The sequence below is a fragment of the Rhinolophus sinicus genome, chromosome 12, assembly GCF_057876585.1.
Source record: "Rhinolophus sinicus isolate RSI-liver-muscle chromosome 12, RSI-T2T, whole genome shotgun sequence".
Taxonomy (NCBI): domain Eukaryota; kingdom Metazoa; phylum Chordata; class Mammalia; order Chiroptera; family Rhinolophidae; genus Rhinolophus; species Rhinolophus sinicus.
The window spans coordinates 31,469,801-31,495,852 of NC_142512.1; the positions used below are offsets into that span (position 1 = coordinate 31,469,801).

The 26,052-nt window shown below is 40.3% G+C and overlaps 1 protein-coding gene across 3 annotated transcripts in view; it reads right to left on the reverse strand.

The window, feature by feature from the left end:
- Positions 1-26,052, reverse strand: part of ANKFN1 (ankyrin repeat and fibronectin type III domain containing 1) — a 378,383-nt gene that overhangs the window by 152,514 nt on the left and 199,817 nt on the right. The window lies entirely within an intron of this gene.

Sequence of the window (26,052 nt, forward strand, 5' to 3'; positions counted from 1 at the left end):
GTTCAGATTCTCTCTCTGCTAAATGAAAGCTTAGCTGCTGTGATGACTTCAGAATCATTTTGGACCCTCAGAATAGGCACTGACGGTGGTCTGTTATGTATACCTGGAGCCAAGTCAACTCCTCAGTTTTGAATGGAACTCTGTAGCAAATCAGGAGACAGTCTCTTGGTTATAAACAAGAGGGTAGAATGTTAATTTTTGGCCTGGTAATGAATTAGTATCCTGGGAATGGCATCTTGTGTTCCTGAAAATCTCCACCTTTCTGGAGACAGCATTTCACCTGGCAGCTCACTCTTCCCCAACAGGTGCAGTTCTGGAGCTGGGATCGGAGGCAAGACTCACGGACTCACAACACCTGTATATCCAGGGGACGAGCAAGGTTTAGCTTTTCACAATTGTCTTACTTTTTCTTTCTTCTATGAAAGGCAAACATCTCTCTCTCTCTGGAACTTATTTGTTCATGGAAGCATGGCTACAAATCATCGAATTTGGGAATATTCATGCCCTTGACGTTCAGACGGCTATATTTTGTGTGTTTTTTTTTCAACAAGAATTAAGAAGGAGTCAGGCTAACCTTTCTCCACTTAAGCCTACACGATTGCCAGGTAATACTTCACCCTTTTCTGTAGAAAAACTTGGATGTGAATACAGATTTACTTAAATTCCATCTGCTGGGGTAAGCCAGGGGACTCTGAGTGACTCTACTAAGGTTAGGGGCTGCCTCACAGGGGTCATGGTTCAATATGCCCTGCAGACCTAAGGGCACGATGCCTCCTGGAACAGGGGCATTGCTTTCTGGAGCGCATGCTCCAGTCTGAGTCATTTCATAAGCACGCGTCCATTGCAAAGGAGACACATTCATGTATCCATTCATTCATTAATCCACTCTTCAGCAGACATTTATGAAGTACTGAGCAGGATAGCTACTCTGTGCCAAATACTTTCATGGTACCAAAAGTCCGTCGATGAAATATAAACTCTTTGACATACTTCAGCAAAATTCTCCATAACCTGGCTCTACCTACCTCTTGCCTAATTTCTTGCCACCTTTTTACTTACCCTCCAGGCTGTCTTTTGGAATGTCTTTCAACTCCTTGGACATGCCATACTCTCTCTTAACTCCAGAATTCTGCATATGATATTCTTTTGCCTGAATGTTCACTCCCTTTTGTCTGACTAATTCATGTCCTTAGAATCTTGGCTTAAACATCACCTCTCAGGGACATTTTTCTGTCTCCTGGGCTATGAGGTTCCCTGCTCTGTGATCCTATGGCAGCTTATACCCTCCCATCATTATCTTGTTGCATTTACTTGTTTCATATCCGTCATCCCCATTATATTGTACGAGTTGCAGTAAAAAGTCTCTTACTCGCTGCTCTATTTCCAGTGTCTAGCAGAGTTCCTGGCACATAGAAGGCATTCAATACATATTTAGCGAGTATTTTGTTGAAGTGCTTAGCATGTATCTATGAATGACTGAATAAACCACCTCAAGGAATAACGGGGGTATGAAAATTAAAAGGAACCCTAAAGCTCACTTGGCAAATCTAATTTTCCTTGCCAAATGCCCATCCACAGAAGGCTGGCCTCCTCCGAGTATTCCTTCTGGACTAATCTCAACCCGTACTGATTACACATTTACTTTGTTCCCCACCCCCAGCACTTTTATAGCATGTTCTTGCTTTTTGTTCTTTAGCTGTTTCCTGGCGTTTGTCTCATCTTTACAAACTGGTGTTCTCCACAATTCCTAGCATAAGCCTGCAATTATTCGATGTTTGATGCATCCAACAGTAAACATCTTAACAGGGAATTAAATGATCAGTCTTGCTTTAGGAAGATTCCCCTGGCATTAGGGGAAGGAGGACTTGGATCGCCCAGACCTAGATGGGACTCTAGTAGTGACCACAGCACAGAGATAGGACGTAAAAGCAGCCTTGCCTTTTCGTTCCCTCCACCACTCCCCGTTCACCCCACCTTCCGTATCATAATACCAGTGTTTCCATTTGGAACACTGAGAATGTTTGTTCCATACTCAGCACTTCCCCTCCACCCTGTTCCACCCCCGCAGTTAACTGTTCACCTGCTTCGGTTATTCGTGAACCTGTCTCACTCATTAAAGCTCCTCTGAAGAGAGAAGATTGCATGTTAATTATTTTGTCTCCTCCTCCAGCCCTTCCAGTTTGTATCTTACAGATAATAAGTGCTCAATAATAAGCACTTAACAAGCACTTACATATAATAAGTGCTCAATAAATATTAAGAAAGAAAAGCACTTACTATATTGATGAAGCGCATTGTATCCCATACAAAGATGAATGAGACATCTTTTCATAGATAAAAGAGATCTATTCAGTGAGAGAGATGCAACTGATAATATAGGGCAGAATTAAATAAGCGTCATTAAGAAAAGTATGAGCTATGTGCCAAGGGAGCGCCAAAGAATTATTACTTCCTTCTGGGATGCTTAGGGAGGATTCACAGAGAAGGTGCATTTGACCTGGACCTGGAGGAATGAAGGCCTCTGGGAGTTGAAAAGAAGAGAAGGGAATAGAGTCAACACACAGAGCTCTGGGAGTATTTGGGAAAGGACAGTAGTCCAGTTGGGCTGGAGAAAATAGTGGAGGGATCTAATGGAGTTTAGGTTTCAAACGTAGGCAGAAGCTAAACTGGGGAGTGCTCCAATCCTACGCCGAAGAGTCCGGGCCGTATTCTGTAGGTGACGGGGATGTGAGCAGGAGAAGGTAGGAAGGTATCAAGGCACCGCTGATTAAGACCCCTGTGGTCTAGCCATAGTGGACCATAAACTGAAGTGGTAAAAACCTGGAAGCAGGAAGACATTGATGGTGAGGGCCTGTGAAACTGTAAATGAGGAGGTGAATGTGGGAGGTAGAACATACAAGATTGATCAATGGTACCGGTGAGAGCAGGAGAGGAAGTGACAGTGAGAAAGAAGCTGACTTTTATTTCAAGTTTTGACCTGTGTGATGGCCGATGATGGTAACATCCAGCGATCCCAATACACAAACACAGATAATTTCGGCATTTATGTCATGCTCTGCCCGCCTTTTGAAGACAGAGAAAAGAGCAGGAGACTGGGTCAATGAGCACGTGCCTAAACTGCTTTGAAGAGGCCATTTAGGAGCAGCTACAGAAGTCATTCCAGGCTGTGACAGGCCAGACTATCTCTGATAACCCACAGGGCCATTTGCAGAGGAGTCAGGGCAGAGTTTCCTTAGAAAGAGGGTTTGCAGTTTCCCATCTCGAGGCTGTTTATCTCAGTGGAAAGAACCCCAGTTTGGGATGAAGCACCTGAGCTTGAGTCCTTGAGCTGCTCCTCACCGGCTGTGTGACCTTGGGCAAGTGTCTTTTTACCATGAGATCTCAGTTTTCCCACTTGTAAAACGAGGGAGTTGGGCCAGTGAAATTCAAAGGTTCCTTTTAGTTTACCGTTCTCTGATTTGTGAACTGCGACATTTAGAATTTTAGGATACTTGTGAAATTAGGCCAAAGCCCACCAACGTCAGAAGCTACTAGTGTCCATGCTGTCTTGTAAAATCATGCCCATGAGACTGTCCATATATCATTGCAAATGCACGTCTGCCCTGCAGTTAGTTCTATGTGGTTTGTTTGTAAGACATAAATTTAAATTGATCATTTTTTGATGACCATTTTCTAACAATTTTTCAGCAGATTTTTTTTTTTTTTAATTTTTTTTAGGGGTGCCTTTTCGTTGAAGTCTCAAAATTAAATTATGGGAAGAAAGCGGCAGTCCCTTACTGTGGTCAGCGGAGTCTGGCCAGCCTACTTCCGCTCCCTAATCTCCTGACCTTCCTTAGGGTGCGGCTGCTCAATAACGGCTCCGATTCTTTTTTCAAAAATAAAATGTGCTACTTATCGAAAGCTGCTAAAATGGGACAAAAAAAAAAAAAATAGGAAAAGAAAACTAACACCCCAGGGTGTATCTGAACATGCTTATTATGTGCGAAGTTGTGAGTAATGAATGTGAAACTCTTCCTCCTCCTCCCTCTCAATTTCTAAGCCCCAAAGAAAAAAGAAAAGGGGGTGGGGGAGGGCACTGGCTATTCAATTCAAAGCAGACCTTTTCAAAAGGTGCAGACTGTTCAGAGGCATGGTATTTCTTGACTATTTTGTTTAAAGCACCGTTGACCTTTCGAACTAAAAGTAAAGGTCCCAAAATCCTGAGAAACCCTCTTTTGGATTTTTTCCCCCCTCTAAGTCTTGGAGACGAGATTCGTGACATTCAAAACAGACTCTTCCAAAAGAGATGGTTCGTAGGACTTCCAGTGTGATTTGATGACAGAGTGTTTATCTGAATGAATCATGTGAGATTTTTCCAGGGTTGCATTTTTGAGAAGTGGAATTTTCTTAAGGAGGTTACAAACACTTCACTGACAGCTTTCCAAGAACGGCCTCATACAGCCTCTCAGCTGCCTCTCTCCAGGCTGTAGCACCGATGTGATAATCAGGGTCCCTGCTTCTGAAAAGTCTTCTTGTTCTGGCTGCCACCCTCCTTTCAGTCATCATTAGAATTCTCCAGCTATGAATCCCCTATTGTCTGTGTGAGCCTGGGATCCCCCACACCGTGCCGAGGAAGGAATGTGAACCTCCTAGCTCTGGCTCTAAGTCTCAACCTTATCCAGCAGGTCACAAAGCCCCATTTATACACAGCTCCAAAGTTTTATCATACTTCTTTATCTGCTCAGCCCCATATATCCTCTAGGGCAGTCAGGAGACATTTGGTAATGAAGCCCATTTATCCTCATTTTCTCAATTGGCACACTTAAAGTTCTAATATTTATGTTCACACTGTCCTAATTTTGGGTGTCAAAGATACTATACTAGACAAGTAGTATTGCCGAAAGATAATTGAGCAGCGCAGAGCAGTTCACCAGGGTCTGACACGTGATGTGGTTTGTCATATTACCTACCAATCATTACATTACAAATAGGTACTGCTCATAGCTTGGTGGAAAAATAATCATCAATGCTGCCCTTTATCAAATACCTCCTGTGTGCCATGCGGTACTATCACTGAATTCTCACACCATACCGACAGGGTTATCCACTTTTTATTGAGGAGGGAACAAAGGTTCAGAGAAATGAGTTAACTTGTTCGTGTACACTACCGGGCTGAGCCGAGATTCAAACCCAGATCTCCATCTGCAAACTTCACGGCATCTGTGCCTCATTCCTTTGCCTCTTATCAGAAATACAATGTGTGAGTTGTTTTGACTTAGTATAACATACTGATTTTTCATCACAAAGACATGAAGAATTATGAACGTGGGGCTATTAAAATGTTTTGGCCAACTGAGTCATGAGATCTGCTCTGATAAGCATTAGCACAATGTCAGGTCAGAGAAAGAATTTGTGGCATATATTTCACCTATCGATAGGTGGCAGTATTCACCTAAATCTCTCCAGGAGGAATTAGCACAGGTCCCTTCTTACTATCCTCCCTAAGGCCATCTACATTCTTTGATGCACTAGATTTGATAAAGAATAGCATTTCCAATAAACGGGTTGCTCACTGGACCTTGATCATGCTTCTGCACAGTGAGACCTGGGCTGCCGTGGAGTGGTGGGGGAGGACTATGAGCCGTCACAGAGACATTTACAACATTCATTTTGGCCATCTCTCTGGGGGTGGTCTTTTATTTGCAGCTCAAAGCCCAAGATGATTTTTTGCATCTTCACTTTAAGAATGTCATGCAGAATTCTCAGATAATTTAAGAATTAAATTGTTAATGCCCTAGGATTTGGTCATTCATGTCTTCATAATTCAGAGAATGAGTTTACTCAGATCAGGACAATGAAGCAATTGGTAGACTGCTGGGTTTCAACATGGCTTCAGGATCCTATGTACACGTACACCTACCCATCAAATCATATACATATTCACCAGGAAGCATGAAAACTGAAGTCCATAAGGTAAGTAAGTGTTCAACACAAAGTCAAAGAGTCAGGCTGATGTGTCAACATACTGAAGGATAAATGACTGCTGCATTTTAGGCGGACTCTTCCTCCTATGTATTCTCCTCCTCCTCATTGATTTATTTATTATTTTGGTAAAGAAAATCTTAAAGTCAAAAATATCTGTTGCTAAATGTATTAGCACAGAAGCCATCTCTGTTTTCTAGCTGCCAATAAGGAAGAGTCTACCTAGTAGGATTTACTTTTGTAAAGTCAAGAAAACAGATGCAGTGGTAGATTTAAAAGGAAAAAAAAGGACAAGCTGAAAGAGTCTTAGACCTCGCTTCATGCTGACCTCTCCGTTTTCACTGGGGACACTTGGAACTGATCCTTATCAATGATGACGATGACGCACTTAGAAATCAGACAAGATAGGGAGTCCTGACTCTCGTAACTAATAAGTCAACTCTCATAAGATTCTTTGGAGACGAGATTGTCTCAAAAGAATTCAGATTGGCTGGTGGGTGAAGGTAGAAAGCTTCAGAGGCTACATACTAACTTTCTCTTTTATGTCCCCAAGTAGAATGAGGTTATTTTTCTTCTCTCACTGTGGTTGTATTTGTAACGACATCCGCACTCTTCAGCACAGTCTAACGTCCTCAGTTACTTGGAGCTCTACTTTCCTTACTGTATTGAGATCTCCATGAGGGCAGGACTCAGGCCTCACTAACCTTTGACCTTTGCCTCTCAGCTCAAGGATTGGGGTCCTGTGTATGGTAGATGATGTTCAGTACATTTATGGTTAATTGAACCGAATTAAACTCCAAGGGATGCATTTTATACTGTTGTCCCTAAGTTTAAAGAAAAATTACAGCTTGGGTGTTGGACACTATACATGGGTCACACTTCTCATTTCTCATCTAGTTCTTCCATTTCAGGACAGCCCTGGTAAGTGGCTGTACACATATCATGCCAGAGCCCACCCTATCCCTGAAACTATTCATTCCCTAATTTTATACCCTGGCAAAGATCACCTTATTTTGTAGAATGCCCTCACCATCTGACGGGGAAATGCAGAGGCAGGCAAAAAAGCTGTACCAAGGGACATGAAGTGACCCACATCTAGTGTATCATTTCAATCACTAATGTTTCCTGCCTTTGTGGTTTGGAGACCCAACCTGCCCCAAAAAGTCGAACGCTACAAAGCTGTTTCCTAATGGTAGCTATCATTGTTTCCCATATTAGGGCAAAGCTAAGCACAAGGGGAGACATTCATCTTCGAAAGCTTACAAAATTACATTCAACCCATTAGGCATATCAGGAGATATTGCCATGCTGGGGAAATGAATTACCCAGCAGAATATCACAGGCACAATGAAGCTGTCAGCAGCAAAAGTACAAATGTAGATGGTCTGATTCTGTGTTGACTATGCTGGCCATTCAGGGACACACCAGGAAGGAAACTGGTGTCATAGTGTTCCCCACATGCTCGGCCCCATCCTCAGCCATGGTGACAAACCTGAGATCCCTAGAAGCACATGGAAAACAACAGTAACAACCAACACACCAGAGAGAGCATCCTCTTCCTCCTAGCATAATGGGAGTCTCTCCTCTCAGGCGGCTCAAATCTGTCATCTTCCTTAAAAAAAAATGACCATGACAGGGAGGGTAAGTTTAGATTCTGGTCCTCCAAACAAACATTTCACAATAGGCTTCTTTGGCCTTTGTTAACTTCAAAATAAGCAGCAGTCCTGCAAGGAAGCTTTAACTACGTGGGTGGGATTTACACCTTTCCTAGGAGTCCAAGATGAAGGCAGGCTGAGTCGCTCCTTTCTGAGAATGATCTGACCAAGATTCCCCTCGCTTTAAAAACAAAACAAAAAACTTTTAGATTTCTCTTTTATTAATTGAGGGGGTCCTCTCGAAGCCCACCTCAGGCTCTAACATGCTGTGATATCAAAAGGCTACTAGAGCACTTCGCTCAATAAAAAGAGTACCTATGCCACAAAGACAAAATGCTTTATTTCTACCCAGCTACTTGGTTTATATTGGAAATCTGTTCTGATACTTCAGAACCAATATAAAATATAACGTGACCGTTCTTTCTCTAAAGTGCACTGAAATCTGCTTTGCACATGGGTTATTTATCAGGAATGTTTGCTTTAAAAACAAAACAAAACACTAATATAGATGTACCTCACTCATTAATAGAACCCTGTATGTGTTTGAGTTCTTTTTGGATATAGCCAACAAGACATTTCTATTTGTGAGTTGGTGAGACTGGTGCTTTTACACGCTTACCATATGGCACGGGAGCATTTGATTCTTTGATTACCCTAGGTGGCCCCCACTCAGTGGGTAGTGATTTGCATGAGTAATCTGGGTAGTTTTGACCAGTTTTGTAATCTGGTCAATTAAGCCATAGAGAAAATTCTCCTTCCACCCTCATTTATTTTGTTCTCCTGAGTGCCAGTCAAAATGAGGTCTCATAAACTCTTCCAGGAACATTTCTGTTTAGAGTTGGAGCACAAATATAAGTCGAATTCTAGGCCCCTACAATCAAATTTCAGAAAGGCTCCTCTCACCCTTGGTTGACTGATAAATAAATAAATCTCTAAAGAGGCCTTCCCTCTTTTCCAGGTTTTCTTTTTCCATTTACTTTTGCAATCCGAGAGTTCCTTTGACCATATTTGTGTGGCTGGCTTGGGATCCGGTGTCCTGCCAAAATGCTCACCTTCCTACCTCCACAAGGAATACCTCACCAATTTGACCAACGGTGTATCTCCATAACTTCATGACATCAAATCTTAGTATAGAAGAGAGAATTCTTTGTAATTAATCACAATGAGAATCCAAAACACTAAGGTAAAGGAGACGTGGAAAGCCTCTTGTATTTGCACAAACATAATAACAGAGACCTACACTTGTGTGATAGGACCGAGCAATTATAAAAGCAGTCTACACTGTCACTTAAACTATTAAATTAAAAACCATTAAAATTACTCTCAGCTGAAAGGAAAAACTTCTTCCCCTTTCTCCTAAAAATGCCAGATCAAGTTTGCTGTACAAATGTCAGGAGCATCTGATCTAAAGCACACAGCAGCAAAAGGCATTTATTGAATGAGAAGACAGCAAAAACAGAGGGAGAAATAAAAAGAAAGATAAAGAAGTTGTAATAATACTTTTCCAGAAGGCTTTTAAGATTCCTCTTGTTAAATGTTAGCCTTATATATTATTCCAGTCTTCCCCTTACAGACATTGGCACAGCCCTTTTATTTCTGGCCTAGCTCTTCTGTCTTCAGACTGCTGTCCCCCTTCCCTTTCTTCACTCAGTCCCAGACTCTGAACTCCCATGAAAGCAGACCTGGGAGGGGCTGAACGGGGTGCGCTGGCTACTTTGTCAGACTGCTCAGCAGCGCTTTTTCAAGGACCCCATATGCCAAGTGCTCACGGAAATTCTTCTGCGGCATTGTCAGACCTACCGGATGCACCTCGCAGGAGTGCAAAGACATTGAATGGAATTAGAAGCTCAATGGCTTATTCACTTCATTCATTATTGGAGGGGAAAACTCCAAGACTTTGCTCAGAGAGGATTAAAAGGACTGCAACAGGCGCCTTCCGTCTGTGCTGCCAGTTTAGCTAGGATAGTCTCCTCTCGATTTGAAAGGGAGGTCACAAAGTTGCACTTAGTTCTCAAATCCTCAACACTCAGACTCAGTGTCAAACACAACCCGAGCTAGTTATTCATTCTCACTGCTCCTTCAGTGATTTACCTTCAGCATCAAGGAAAAGTAGGGATTTTCCATGACAGTCCAACTCCAAAAACGCATTTACTTCTCAAACTTAAAAAAAAAAAAAAAATCAGAAAACACACACTACGTATTCACCACCTCCTCCAGATATATGAGGGAAAATCCAGCACTTAGGAGCATTTACACTTCATCAACCAAATATTAATTTAGTGCAATGTGGCATATGGACAGGAGAAATTGTGGTTATTTTAACTGATTGAATTAAAACCAAATAGGCTGAAGGGAGTTACACGTAGCCCAGTGAAATACATTTGCCCTTGAACAAGAAGAGTTTATTTTGAGCTTGGCAGCACTGCCTAGTTGAGACTGAGAGTAGATTCCTGCCTGAGATGGCATCAGGCATCACACAAGGGCCTCAGAGTTAGAGTGGAATGGCTTTGAGTTCTGTTTGAAAGAGAATCACTGTTGTTTTCAGTTAACCTAAAATCATTCCCCATTTCCTTTCTCCACATCTACTCTTTTCTACCGCACGCTTGTCTGATAGCCCATGCGGCTCAGAGACCTATAAAACATTACAGATGAGAAAGCTGAGGTTGGGATCTATTGTAGGAAAAAGTCCAATATATTGGAAATGAAATATCAGTTTGAGTTAGGAGATGGGAGTAAAACACTTGAGCTTGCTGCTTGTTAGCTGTGAATCTTGGGCAAATCACTTGACTTCTGAGACTCAATTTTCTTATGTATAAAATGGAATTAATAGTAGTTACCTTACAAAAAATCTTGAACACACAGGTCACAACAGAAGATATACAAATGGCCAATCATCACATAAAAAGGTGCTCAGCTTGATTAGTCATCAGAGATTTACAAAATAAAGCCTCAATGAGATGCCAGTTTACACCCACTAGAATGACTAACACCAAATGTTGGTGAAGATGTCCAGCAACATCACATAGGTTATGATGAGAATATAAAACGGTAAATAATAACTTTGGAGAACTGTCTAGCAGCTTCTTATAATATTAAATATAATGTACCTTATGACTCAGAATTCTACCTTGACTTTTACCCAAAAGAGAAGAGAAAACAGATACCCACAAAAAGAGTTGTACAAGAATATTTATAGCAGCTTTGGTCAAAATAAACAATCTGGAGACAGTCCAAATGCCATCAGTAGGATAACAAATCAGCAAATTGTGGTATATTCATTCAATGGAATATTACTCAATAACAAAAAGGAATGAACTATAGAGATACCTAACTATGTGACTGAATCAATTCTCAAAAACAAAACCAAAACATTATATTGAGCAAAAGAAGCCAGATACAACATCAGAGTTATTGCACAATTACATTTCTATGAAGACTGAGAAATGGCTGAACTGACCACAATAGTAGTAGAGATTAAACAGTGGTTGCTTTGGACTGCGGTGTTGGGATGTGTGGCTGGACGGTGGAGGAGGAAACTTTTAGCTATGTTGGAAATGTTCTATATTTGATTTAGGTGTTGCATAGGTGGGTGTATACAATCATTGAAACACATTTAACCAAACGCTTAACATCTATTCATTTTATTGCATGTATAATACATTTAAAGAAAAAAATGCCTGCCTTAGCTACCTTACAGAGATACTGGAAGATTGGATGAGATTTAAAGCAAATATAAAATGCCACATAAATTTGAGTTGTTGCCATTTGATAGATAAATGCAAACATAGAGTAGGCTATGGACAGGCATATGGAGAGATGCATCTGGAAACTGAGTGCAGATCCCAGGATGGAAACTCAGGCTGAGGACAGGGCTAACAGCCACCCCTTTCTACCTTAAGGCCAGGGCTACTGTGAGCACATATGGTGGTGTCTTTGTGAGAATTAGAAAAACAAACCTCTTCCTTTCCCCCTCATCATGGCACATGGCTTAGGGAGCAGAGACAGGCTGGATTTCACCACCTTTTGACCCCTTGGGCCAGGCCTGTTTGTGCCAGAAACAATCTGTACAGCTCTCTATGAGGGTTCTCCTCCAGGCTTTTGTACATACTGTTCCATCTGCCTAAAACGTTTGTCCCTATTTCCACAGTTCTGGCTCTCTTTTTTCCTTCAGATCTTGGCTAAAATGCCATTTCCTCAGACAAGAATTATTTTCCCCTTATCCCCATTCATCTCTATCTCAACATCCTGTTGTTTTTCCGAAAGCACCAGCCATAATTTGCAATGAGTATTTCTTTCCCTGGTCTTTGTCAGTCTCCTTCTTCTACACTGTGTGTTCCAGACAAGCAGGGAATCCATCTTTTGTTCACCATAATACCCCAAGGTGTAGCACAGTGCCCAGTACACAGTACATGCTTTACAAACGCTCACTGAATGACAAAGTCAGATACAAGTTTGGGGAGATGTGAGGATGCAAGTTATTATAGTAATGTTCCCAATGGGTGATCAAAGGCTACGCAACTAGAGAACAGCAGGGAAAGGGGGTCCCGAATTCAGGCAGAGCCATTGGGATTATGAGTGAGACACAGAGTGAGTAACAATGTCAACTTGCAAAAAATACAGTATGTTGGTGTCAAATTTTTATATAATACAATAAATAATAAGATTTTACGAATATGATGTTGATTGGTCATATGATTTTTCTGGCTTACTTTTCTGGAAATTTGTTTTTTAGGTCATCAAAATTATAATTTTAGTAACTTCATTTTCAGTTGATGTAATTGACAGCAACATCAGTTGTTCACTCTTGGTAAACGCTAGATCACAAATACTTTTGCCGATTTTTAGTTTTGAGAGAATCTACCTGCTGATGTAATTATTACTGGATGAAGAATATTTTATAGGTTATAAAAATACATATCTGATAAATAATTTTTAAATATACGTTTTTGTAAACTTACAGCTGATGATTCTTGAAGAATAATTTTTTCAAAAAGATTTAACTCTATACAATTTCGTTTTGTTTAAGTCTGAATTAAATTTTAAATGTAAATGTATACAATGTCATTTCAATGTTTCCTCTGACATTTCCTGGCACTGTGGAGATTATATAAAAAATTAAAAGTGGCTTCATGATTTGTCTATAATTTAAAAAGCCCGTTTAAGTATTCAATCACTGTATCTTTAATTTTGAGAAAAAGTAATTTTAAACTTGTCTTCCTCATTAATGGTTGGTTCGTCAAATGTTTCACATGAAAATAACATTCTCTTCTTCAAATTTAATTTTTATTTCTAGAGAAAGAAGAAAATAAAATTAAATCAGGCAGAAGTGAGGAGATAATAAAGGTAAGAGCAGAAATAAATTAGAAGAGAGAAAAATCAAAAAAATTGATACCTCTATTAAGACTATCAAAAAAATATAGAAGATACAAATTATCTATATTAGTAATTAAATGGGGATAGCAATACAGATAGTAAAAGAATAATAAGGAAATGAAATAATTCTACGAATATAAATTTGATACCTTAGATAAAATACACTTTCTTGAAAAACAGACTATCACACTCATTCAATATGAAATAAATCATTTGATAAGTCCTTTAACTATTAAGGAAACTGAATTCATAATTTAACTCCACCCCCCAGCCCACCCCGCCAAAAAAAAAAATCTGCAGGCTCAGACACTTTCACTGGAGAACTCTACCAAACATTTAAGGAAGAATCAACACCAATTTTATACAATCTCTTTTGGAACATAGAAGGGGTAGGATGACATCCCAATTCATTTTATGAACATAATATTACCCTGATAACAAAACCAGACAAAGATACTACCTTTAAAACAAACAAACAAACAAACAAAAAAACAAAAACCCCACACACCAATATACCTCATAAATGTTGATGTAAAAATCATTAACCTAATATTAGTAAATAGAATTCAGCAATACATAAAGAGCATTAATTATAAAACATGACTAAGTGATGTTTATTCCAGGCATGCAAGGCTAGTTCAATATTTGAAAATCAATCAATCAATCAATCAATCAATCAATCAATCAATGTTAATTCTCCATATTAAGAGACTAAGGAAGTGTCTATGACACAGACAATAGTTTAGTGGTTGCCAGAGGGTAAGGGGGGTGGGGGGTGGGGGGTGGGAGATGAGGGTAAGGGGGATCGAATATATGGTGATGGAAGGAGAACTGACTCTGGGTGATGAACACACAATGGGATTTATAGATGATGTAATACAGAATTATACACCTGAAATCTATGTAATTTTACTAACAATTGTCACCCCAATAAATTTAATAAAATAAAATTTAAAAAAAAAAGAGACTAAGGAAGAAAACTCAATGGGCAAAGGACATGATCTTATTGGTTGATGTAGAAAAAAAATTAGACAAAATTTAATATTCATTCATTATAATAACTCTCAGAAAAATAGGAATAGAGGAAGCATCCTCAGCTCAATAAACAACATGTACCAAGAAACCTACAGCTAACATTATAGTAAAAGTTGAAAGATTGAATGCTTTTCCCCTTAGATCAGGAGTAAGTCCTTTGATGCTAACTCTCAACACCTATTCATGACGGTGCTGAGAGTTCTAGGGAGTATAGTAAAGCAAGAAAAAAAATGAAAAGAAATACAGATCAAAAAGGAAGAACTAAAACTGTCACTATTTGCAGCTGAAATGTCTACAGAGAAAACCCCAGGGAATATATATATATATATATATATATATATATATATATATATATATATATATATACCTCCTAGAACTAATAAGTGAATTCAAGAAGGTCATAGGATACAAGATGAACATATAAAACTCAATTGTATTTCTATATATTAGCAATAAATATATGGACACTGAATTTTAAAATGCAACATCATTTACAATTGCTAAAAAAAAAAAAAAAGAAATCTAAAGTGTAAATCTAACAAAACAGGTACAAGATTTGTATGCTGATAACTACAAAACATTGATTTCCAAAAAAAATCCTAGCAAATGTAGAGACATATTGTGCTCATGAATTGGAAGATTCAACATAGTAAAGATGTTGATTACCCTAAGGTCACATATAGTTTTAATACAATTCCTATAAAAATCCCATCAAAATTTTTTGTAAATACAAAGATTTTTCTAAAATACAGGTGGAAAGTAAAGGGACTAGAATAGCTAAAACAATTTTTAAAAAGAAAACTAAAGTGGGAGAAATCAGTCTACTTAACTTTAAGACTCATCACACAGCCACAGTAATCAATACTGTGTGGTATTGCCAGAGATTTAGACACCTATATTGATGGAACAGAATAGAGAATTCAGAAACCAACCCACACAAACATGCCCAACTGACTTCTTTAGACAACGGTGCCAAAGAAATCCAACAGAGAAAAGACTGCTTTTCAACAAGTGGTGCTGGAACAATTAGACATCCATGGGCAAAAAAATGAACCTTGACATAGCCTCACACCTTCTGTAAAAATTAATTTAAAATGGATCATATACTTAAATGTAAAATCTAAAACTATAACACTTCTAGAAAAAAAGATAGGAAAAAAATCTTCAGGATCTAGGAATAGGAAATGAGTTCTTAGTATTGATGCCAAAAGTACAACCCATAAAAGCAAAATTGATAAACTGGACTTCCTCAAAATGAATTTTTGCTTTGTGAAAGATTCTGTTAAGAGGATGAAAAGACAAGCTGCAGAATGGGAAAAAAATATTTTCAAACCACATGTTTGACAAAGAACTGGTATCTGGAATATATAAAGAATTATCAAAACTCAGTAATTAAAAACCAAATATTCCAATTAGGAAATGGGCAAAAGACATGAAGAAACATTTCACATAGAGGATATACAAATAGCAAATAAGCAATAAGCACATGAAATTAGATTCAACCTCATTACCCATTAGGGAGATACAATTAAAACCACAATGAGATATCACTACAAATCTATCAGAATGGCTAAAATAAAAAATAGTGATGATACCAAAAGCTGGTGAGGATGAAGAGAAAGTGGATCACTCATATATTGCTGGTGGCATTGTGAAATGGTACAGCCACTCTGGAAAAAGTTTGAGAGTTTCTTGAAAAAGTAAATATGCAACTAACACATGTCCCAGCAATTGCACTACTATGCACTTAGCTCAGAGAAATGAAGACCAGTTTTGGCACAAAAACCTGTACACAATTGTCTATAATGTTTATGGCAACTTTATTCATAGTAGCTCCAAACTAGAAACAATCCAGATATCCTTTGATGGATAAATGGTTAAAGAAACTATGGTACATCCATACCATGGAATACTACTCATTAATAATGAAGAACAGAGTTTTGATACACACCACACAGATTAATTTCTAGAGAATTATTCTGAGTAAAAAAGCCAATCGTAAAAGGTTACATACTACATTATTCCATTTATATAATATTTTTGAAATGCAAAGTGTAGGAATGGAGAAGAGATTAGTGGTTGTCAGGGGTTAGGGAGGGAGTGGGAGCAGCAGGGAAGTGGGTGTGGTTATAAAAGAGTAATGGGGAGGATCTTTGTTGACGGAAATGTTCCGTTTCTTGACTCCATTAATATTAATATCCTGGTTGGGATATTGTTATTGCAAGATGTCACCACTGGGGGAAACTGGGTAAAGGGCACACAGGATCTCCCTGTGTTATTTCTTACAACAACATGTGGATCTACAGTTATTCAAAATTCAAAGTTTAATGAAAACGGTGAAAACAGCCTGCTCTAGTAGTCCGATGTTTCACCTCCCTTCAGTGTACCTCCCGTGAATGGTTCCATGGCATGAAAACTAAAGAGAACATTCAGGAGTGGTTCTAGTAACACCATGGCTGTGTCTGCCTGGATGGCAGCAGTCTGGCGCTGAGCCGCAGATGGATTTTGTACCACCATTTACTCTAGTGGCCTGGAGGTATGCTACTTAACTTACCACTGCTTAACCAGGATCCAGTGCAATGCTTTGCACAAAATTACAAATCAATAAGTAGTGACTGTGATATTGAACAAAAAGACATTTTCAGAAATCTGCTAACTGTTCTGCTTTAGCGTTGGACTATGTTGCTCGTTCCTCAAATCTAATGGAATTGTTGGCTCTCAGATTCCCTAGCAATGAAGTCCAAGAGAAAGATAAAGTTACTGTTCTGAAAATTTGGTATTCGACTTACTCAGAAATCAAAGGAACTTGAAAGCCAAAGGAAGTCAAGGGAAGTGGCCTTGTAGTAGACATAGCATGGTTGTATATTATTTCATCCAACAAATCCATTCCTAGGAAATTATCCTGTAGTTATCCACAAATGTGCAATAACATCTGAACAAATCATGCACATTTCATTGCAATAGTGCTTCCAGTTGCCAAAAGTTGGAACCAATCAAACTATTCAATAGATTTAAAATCATAGCAATCCTTACAGTGAAATATTATGCAATAATTAAAAAGGACCTGGTAGATATGTATTATTGATATAGAAATATATTAAAGACATTTTAAAAAGCAAGTTCTGGAACAGTTTTAATTTTTGCGTAAAAAATTGTAAAAGTGTGTCTCTAGGTTTGGTAGTAGACACAGCGAAAAACATACTCTATGCTATTAACATGGTTATCTGCAGAGGGGGTAGGATTATGAGGGAGTTTACTTCTGTACTCTCCATATTTCTATATGTTTGAATAGGTTACTATTAGTATTAATAATTTTTATAGACAAAGATGTTTTTCTTTTAAAGAGAGAGCATGTACTTTGGAGTTTGACAGATTAGTGTTAGAATTCCATCACTTTCATTAACTATACAAGTTTGGACGAGTTACTTAATCTCCCCAATAAGTTACTTTAACAGCCCCAGTGTCCTCATCTATAAAATGGGGATATGATACTTAGCTTATAAAGTTATCATGTGAATTCAGTAAGGTGATGTAAACATTTGATCCACAGCCTGGCTTAAAGCATTACTACATAGAGTACATTTGTATACGTTTGCCAATGCCTAGACTACTGAAGAGTAGATTTCTGACTAGTGCTCTTGCCTACAACTTATCAATCACGTAAAACCTTGATATTCATCAGGCCCTGTGGACTCACTGAATTTCCAAGACTGGCTACTTCCTGTCAGTTGTTTTCTATTCTCATCCAAGATCCAAAATGAAAGCAATACGCAGTCTCAGGACCCTGGTTTGGTGTGCATGTTCTATGGAAATGCCCATCTTTTACCCCTCATTTAGCCATCCAGGTCCAGAATTTCAATGTTCCATCTCTATCATCAGCTTAGCGATAGAATTCCTTTAAATCTCTGAATCTTCCTCATTCAATGAGTCAGCTGTTCTGCACCTATCCTCATTTCAAAATGGCAGAGCCATCAGGACATTCTTTGATTGGGTTTCTTGTAACTTTGCTTTAGGAGATGAATGTCCACATGGCTTTTTCGTCCCTATGGTGGGGAAAGCCTCAGCTCAGGCCATTATGTCACAGAGTTCTAAGGCCATACAGTGAAAATGGGATGGGATAAGCCAGCTAAATGATTTTGAGGCATTGTGGATTAAACCAAGTCATTACGGTTGATCTGTCTCAAACTATTATTATATGCCACACGCCGTGAGACCCTGTGACCCTTCATGTCCAGAGGGACCCAATCCAATCTGGCAGGGGACATGCTGCCAGAAGGGGCCTGACCAGAGTGTAACTCCAGTTGATGGTGGAAGAGGTAGCATGACTACTAACCTGGATCTGATGCAGGTCAAGCAACCCCAGATATCCCCTCTTATGGCTGAGATGCAGTATTAACGCACGGTGGTACATTTCTGCCTGCCCTGTGGGTATATGGGGATTATGTGAATCCTTCCTGTGATAGCAAACTCACTAACTCTAGAGGAATGCCATCTTTACAAAGCTCTGTGAGAACACTTCCTATGACTATTAACACAAACATGCAGACTCCTGTTTTTGTCTCTCTAGGGATGATGCGGAAAACTAGATTGAAAAACAGTTACTGTATTATAGAATTAGTGGTCTCAATTCTTTTAAACTTCTTGTGTGCATGAACTTCTGGTGTTGAATTTCAGGATTTGACTAAGGTAGAGAGACCCAAATTCTACGGAACGTACCTCCTAATACAGAAGCACAGTGGGGAGAGAGACTCTCAGACTAGTGGGCCAATAATCAAATATCCGAGGACTCTATCACAACACACTGCCAATTATTGCCATCTGCTTGCATATGAAATCGATCTTTCTCCTACCCTCAGGGCCGGCCTCCCTATAGGAGCCGTGGAAGATGCCATTTTCCCAAATGCACAGCTCCTTGAGCTTGTGTGTCTGACCCATCAATACTGACCTTGAGACTTTTGGTTTGATTCATTTTCTTTTAAAAAACGCAATTTCCTGTGTCTAAGGGAGGGAAGAAAGGTTAAAAAATATCATTATAAAGGCTCCAAAGATTTTTGGGACATCAAATTGCTCTGACAAACCATTTTTATGAGTTAAGTGTAAAGGAAACAGAAACATACGGATTAAATTTCCCTTAAAATACACATGGGCTTAAAAATTAAGGGGGAAAGAAGGACTTGGCAATGTGGGTTTCAGGCTTTGCCAAACCCCAACTCCTGAGAAATAACTTGAGATGCTTGACAAACCCAAAAAGCAGCTGGTTTTGCCCTGTGCCCTCATTGAGCGACATCTAGAGTGCCGTGTGATTGGAAGCTCTGTAGCTGAAATATGCTAATTTACAAACTCATGCTCTGATTCTTCAAATTAGCCCAAACAGTCCCTGTTTATAAAATTTCTCCCTAAAGGCCTAGTCCTCCTTGGGTTCTTGTATCCAGGCAAAAATCACAGATCAGCGTTACAATTCCTATTTCATGGGTGAAAACATGGAGCTCCAAGAGGTCTAAACGAGACGGTTGATGGCAGCTTTCTCAAGACAGAAAATTTACCTATTTGCACCCCATACCTGTCTTGAGAATAAAAGAGGATCATTGGTTCGTTGAGTTCTATAATAGATTCATAGACACATGGCAAATATAAACTCCCCCTCGAGCCCCGAGAATTCAGAGGAGTGTGTATGAATTTAACTACACTATTCATTCATTAGTACAGTCAATAAACAAATGCTTATGGAGCACAAATGTACTATTGGAATCGCAGTGGAGAATAGAACTGAAAGGAGCTAACATTTATTGGAGTTTACTATATGCTAGACTTGGTGCCAGCTCACTGGAACTCTAAGAGGTCAGTACCATGACTATCTCCATTTTACAGAGGAGGAAGGAGCCACACAGGGCGAGTTAGTAATTACACGTAAGATTGCCTAGAAGGGGCAGATCTAGGATTCAAAGCCAAGACTGATGTTAAAGACATAGGGGTGCTGTCTTCAAAAACCCTAGAGTCTCCTCAGCAAGCTAAGACATATTCAAATGTAAATATAATAACGAAAGACAAATGCCCCAGAGATATTTAGAGCATGGAGGGATTCCTTTCTACTGAAGTTAGGAAGGCTTTGTGTAGGAGACAGCTTTTGCATAAGACTTTAAAAAAACGAGTAAGATCTGAATACCACCAGAGAGGTCAGCGTCATTCCTGCCTGGAGAACATCCGGGAGAGGGGCGATGAGAGAAAGAAGCCTAGGGCACAACAGGCGGTGCTGCAGAGATGCAGGAAAATCACACCAAATGCACTTTCAGGCAAATGCAATTATGTACCATCAACCAAAAGAACGAAAACACACCCTCCAAAATTATTTAAATATATAGCTCAGGCAATTTCATCTGCCATTGCCTAGAAGATGAGTATTAAGCTAGGAGGAGGAGTCTGTTATTTCCTCAGTTGGTTCGGACTCTCAGAACCTCTCTTGGTGTGAACATCTTACAGTGCTAAGTGATTCTGAAAATGCAAGGGGTACATTTTTGGCTAACACGGCCCCCAACTTTGCTAGCTAGTACTCAGGTGAATAACCGTCTATCCTGACTGCAGGAATAACAGTCTATCCTGGTGTTACTGAGTTAGACCAATTTTCACTGTATGTGATATTTACCTTATTTGCTGATTTTAGAACTTAAACTCCCTGTATAAATGCAAACACACTATCTCTGCTTACTTTGTAAATGAACCCTTGAAATGAGAAGGGTCAAGTTAAAAATGCTTTGAGTCGATACAGTAGAAAAAAATCAACCCAAACAAAATATGAAAGTGCAAGAAAATATATGCAGAAGCTAAAATAGTTACTAATGCATGAAAATATATTAACATCTAAATATATCTAAAAGGAAATATCGTGCTTAAAAAAAACCGCAGCTATTTGTTCACTTATGACAAACCAAGTATAGAGACTTTGACAGTTTTTAAAATTCTATGTGTTATTAATAGCAGGGGCTTCAAGCCTTGAGGGTGAGAAAGTCAGTAAACAAGCAGTGGGGCTGAGAAGAGTTATCAAAGCAAATACAGGGAGGCTGACTCGTTTAAGAATAAAAAACTGAAGAACATTGAAGGTGCGTGAATAATTACGTCTGCAGGAAAATATTAATGTGGTATGTATGAATTGACATAGACACATGTAACAGAAATGTCTGATAACTTTTTTTCTCTCTCATTATCACAGCAAGATATGCTCATTTTAGAAAAAGTAGATTATACAAAGAAAACATAAAAGATGAACAGGGAAAAGCCAAAAAAAACACACACAAAAAAACCAACCAAACAAAAAACCATCCACAATCCTATCACAGGGAGAACCACTTTATCTTTTTGTGTATTTTTTCCATATGCGTATAGTTTACATATTTACATTGATTCATGCTCAGTATCAGTGGTTCTCAAACTTCAACACCAGATTCACCTGGTTATTAAAACTCACTCCCTGAGTCTCCGATTCAGTAGGTCTGGGTGGGGCCTGGGATTGGAATTTTTACCAAGATTACAGATGATGACGCTTCTGCTGCTCCAGCGACCACACCCTGAGATCCCCTGCTTGACATGAGGTTTTGACTCTTGCTATTTTCGCTTCCCACTGCATCAGGAGTATTAAAATAATTTGAACACATCGCTTCTCGTGGCTGCATAATATTTTACTACATGATTGGTTAAGCATGCCCCTTCTGTTGAGTAGTTTTTCATACCCATCAGTTGGAAGATGTCATGTTTCTTTCAGCACACATCGCGCAGATGAGTAAGATGGCCCGCAAGCCTTGAGACAGAAGCGAGCACACCTAAGGTTGTAAGGTCAAAGGAAACATGTAGGTGCTTATGGTGCCTCTGGGTTCTAGAGCATCACAGCGCTCACTCACACCACCGGCAGAAAGAGTCCTGAGGAAATCATTTCGCTCTGCATCTTGGCGCAGCATAGAGCTCATGGCCTCAGGAAGCTGGATCTCCCACAGGGCCTTTATCACTGACTTCTGAAATCAGCCAAATGGTTCTTTTGAAATCCGTAGAAGGAGAGAACCAAATCAAGAGTCTAGGCAACTAATACGTATTTGGATACGCGACCAGCTAAAAAATCTTGTTTCAGAAGCTGCTTGATAAATTTATGGTTCCAAAGAAACCTTTGACGCTCTTGGTGAGCAGGCTCTTACCACAGACAGAATCGCAGTGTGGAATGCTCGGGCCCTCCCGCCCTGTTCTCATCCTCAGCCATGGGCAACAGAAACAGTTAAACTGCCAGCAGCTCCCAAACAGTGGTTTCCGCCCTTAGCGACTGCCAGCCCCTGCAGGCTCACCACACACAGCCTCAGAGGTCTGGCTCCGAAACTCCTCTCTGCCCAGACGCCATAACAATGAGAAAGGAAAACTGCGGCCACCACAGAGCTTCAGAGGCCAAGGATACACAGGAGCCTCCACCCTCCCAACTAATTCCCCTCACCCACGCCTGTGCCTTGCTTCTCATCCCTCACTTATCCCGAAACATTCACGAAAAGCTAGGATTCTCTTTCTCATTCATCGTCTCACACTGTCCCTGAAGAATTCCAAAGAAGCAACGGTTTCAGAGTGAGGAATCTCTGGGCGCTTTGGTACTAATCCCGGTGGGCGAACCCAGTAAACTAATAGTAACAAGGAGACCAAGTGTTGCTTGAACAGATATTTACCAAGCACGATACGGATATGTATTTTCTAATTTAATCCTCCTGTTAGCCTTAGGAGCTCAGGACTATTACCCTTTTTCCCATTTTACTGATGAAGAAATAAATACATGGAGGACCAGAAAGGTTCACCCACTTGCCCAATGGCACTCACCTGGCAAGTGACGGAGGTGGACCTAAACCCAAATCTGGCTCCAAAGCCCGTGTTCTTTACCACTATTCTAATCAGCTTCTTTTAAGAAGATAGCTACTATTTGTTTAATCTTCTGTTCATCAGACTCATCTAAATGCCAAAGAAGGCATTACCAACTATATATATACTTAGTTACTAGGGAGATTGTTTTTGTAATCCAATCTCAGAATAGAAAGAGACTCTAGATCCGGGATCAGGAATACAGTTATATACGAATAGATCCATGAGTACACAGCTATGTGTCTGAATCTGTATCTATATCTGTATCTCTAGGTCTATCTCTCTCTCTACAGAGACAGAGAGGGAAAATAATGTCTTTGCCTCTCACAGTGGGACCCAGATTTCTTCATGGAGAGGAGGGTAGTGGTCCTCACGTGTTAGTGTGCATTGGTCACCTGGAGGGTTTGTGAAACACAGACTGCTGGGCCCCATTTCCAGAGCTTCTGATTCAGGAATTCTGGGCAGGCCCCCAGAACCTGCTCTTCTAACAAGTTCCCAGGTGATGCTGGGGAGCCCCTCTGAGAATGGCTGGGGGAGAGGGTCTGCCAGAGCTTTACCCGACAGAGAAAGAAGCATTTGCCACGATATTTTAAAGGACATTATCTTTCTTCTTGGAATTCCATGCCACCCTGCCTTTCTGCTGAAAAGATGGATGGATGACATGACCGGAGAGGATGAATGACCTGGAGAACTGGGCCCACTTCCAACGGAGTCTCCCATGTTGAGACAGGGGGTATCCCCAGGAATGGCTGGGCTGGGGCGCTTGAAGCGCTGTTATTTTAACAGATAAAATATGATGGAAGCCTGATGTTTTTTGATAGTCTCCTCTCCATCAATTAAGGGAAAAGATATTGGCTTCTTTATTACTACTTGATATATTTTAGAAATGGTTGCAAACACATGTAGTCATTTTCTGTAGCTATTGCTAAAACTGGGATTGCTTTCTCAAAATGTCCCTGAAATGCTCCCCAGTTCCCTGATGGCTCACGCCTTGTCCTGTGTGCATTGCTTCCGGAAGTTTCTCGGCATATCTGAGTAGAGGGAGTTTAGAATCAGTGTTCATGCAGTGATATTTTCATCTACATTAATGGGTTGAGTTCTGTGGCAGAAAATTGCTGCTATTTCTGCCAGACTTGGGCTGTCCCTGAATGACACAGCCATGAACAAGCAGGTCAGGCCCTCACTCCAGTTTGAAATTCCTTGTGTCTTGAGCTGTTTTGCTAAAGTGAAACAGCATATACAGTGCTATAATAGGCCACACATTTTTACTATCAAAGAATCAAGTTCTTAAACTTCTACACCCTCTCCCCAGGATGGAGAACGCCAGGCTAACTTCCAACCTTGCATTCTGAGAGCATATCAAAGGGCCAGAAGATGTCAGTCTGTTTTCTTCTTTGATAAACTTCCTTGGCAAAGCGTGATGACCTGAATGACGGTGGCAGGACTGCAGCCCAAGAATCCTGTCATGGGCTTCGGACTTCCGACTGCCTCTAGTGTCTCTTCAGGTAGTGGTGTCTGGGCCACTGCGCTGCAGATGGATCACTCGGTTTCCAGTGGCCATCATGCATTCTCTTTTTGATTCTGGGTATTACTGGAGGGAGGGAAGCTGCCACAGATAACCCAGAAGCCAATTCTACTGTTTGCTTTGGGAAGGCATTATTCGGTTTCTTTATATAGCTGTTTTGCTTTTCTAGCTGATAGCAAAACACATTTTTGTTCCCTGAGTGCATAAGGCCTCATGGTGGGAGAGGCAGACCAGCAATTTGCTAATTAGGGAAGAAAACAAAGCCTGGAGTTTAAAGAAAAGGGGACTGAATATGCCTATAAAGGATTCTCCCTTTGCTGAGAGCATCTGTCAGGTGGCTAAACCACACGGAGAAGATGTTTCTGCCGAGAATGTTAAAAAGGGAGCTTGGAGAGCCTCCAGTACAAGCGCCTTCAGGCAGTTCCCTGGGGCCCTAGAAAGAGATGGAGGCCCTGGGACTGACTACAAGAGATGAATAAGGCTCAGCTCTTACGCTCAAGGAACCTAAGTTCCAACAAATGGCTTAATGCATATCCAATCATTCATTTGACAAGTATTTTTTGAACACTTAGAATGTACCAGGGAGATTGTTTTGGGAATCAAATCTCAGAGTAGAGAGAGACTCTAGGTCAGGGATCAGAATGCTCCTGGGTAGCAGCCTCTCTTCTGTGCTATCCTTGGCAGCTCACCGGCTGACCTCTGACCACATCTTGAGGCGGGAAGCTAGCCACTTTGTGAGGCAGCTTCTCCCACTGCTCCGCCGCCATCATGGCACAAGGTTCACTTTGTGCTGTACTGAACCCATTCTCTGCCTTCGTACATCTTACCCTGAATGAAACCAATGTCTACTTGCAGAAATACTGTCAAACTCAATAACCCTGCTCACCAACCTGAAGCCCCGTCTCCTCTCCCCCTAAAATAATCACACACACACAAATACACTCGTGCAAAACCTGAAAAGTTGTTGGGTTTGTTTTTGGTTCTGTGCTTGGCGGTGGTGGTGGTATATGTGTGATACACTGAGTTAAGGAGGCAGAGAATGAGATGGGATGCATGTGTTTGGCCCAGTATCTAATACAGTACCTGGCACGCAGTAGGGCTTCAGCAAATATCTGCGAAAGGAGTGCGTGAGTGGGCAAATGACTAGATGAGTGAATAGAGTATGGATTACTAACTACGCTGTACATGTTTCACGTGATGGACTGTGTGCCATATACCCAGTACTCTGCCCATAAGGAGGGGTTCCCGATTAAGTGATTTCTGAATGCATGGAGGGGTGCATGAAATTGAAAACCACTGATATATAAGTGGGTACTAAAATGTTTGCTGTCAGAATGAACGAATGAATGAATGAATGAGCCAAGGAGAGATGCTCCACGGGAGACAGTTATTCTGCTTCAACTGGGGGGACATCATAGTTACAGCGGGTAGGTGAGAAAAGTATGACTTTGTTTAATAGGGCTCTTGGTTGCCTTTTCAGCATGAGAAGCTCTTTCCTACTGTTGACTCAGCAGCCCAGGCAGCGTGCCTTCCTCCTGTGGTCTTTTCTAACACGCTAGGGTTAGCTAGGTGAGATGGCAGTGCTTTGCTTTGTTTTTTAATTAAACTCTGCTTTGCCTGGAGGTTCTA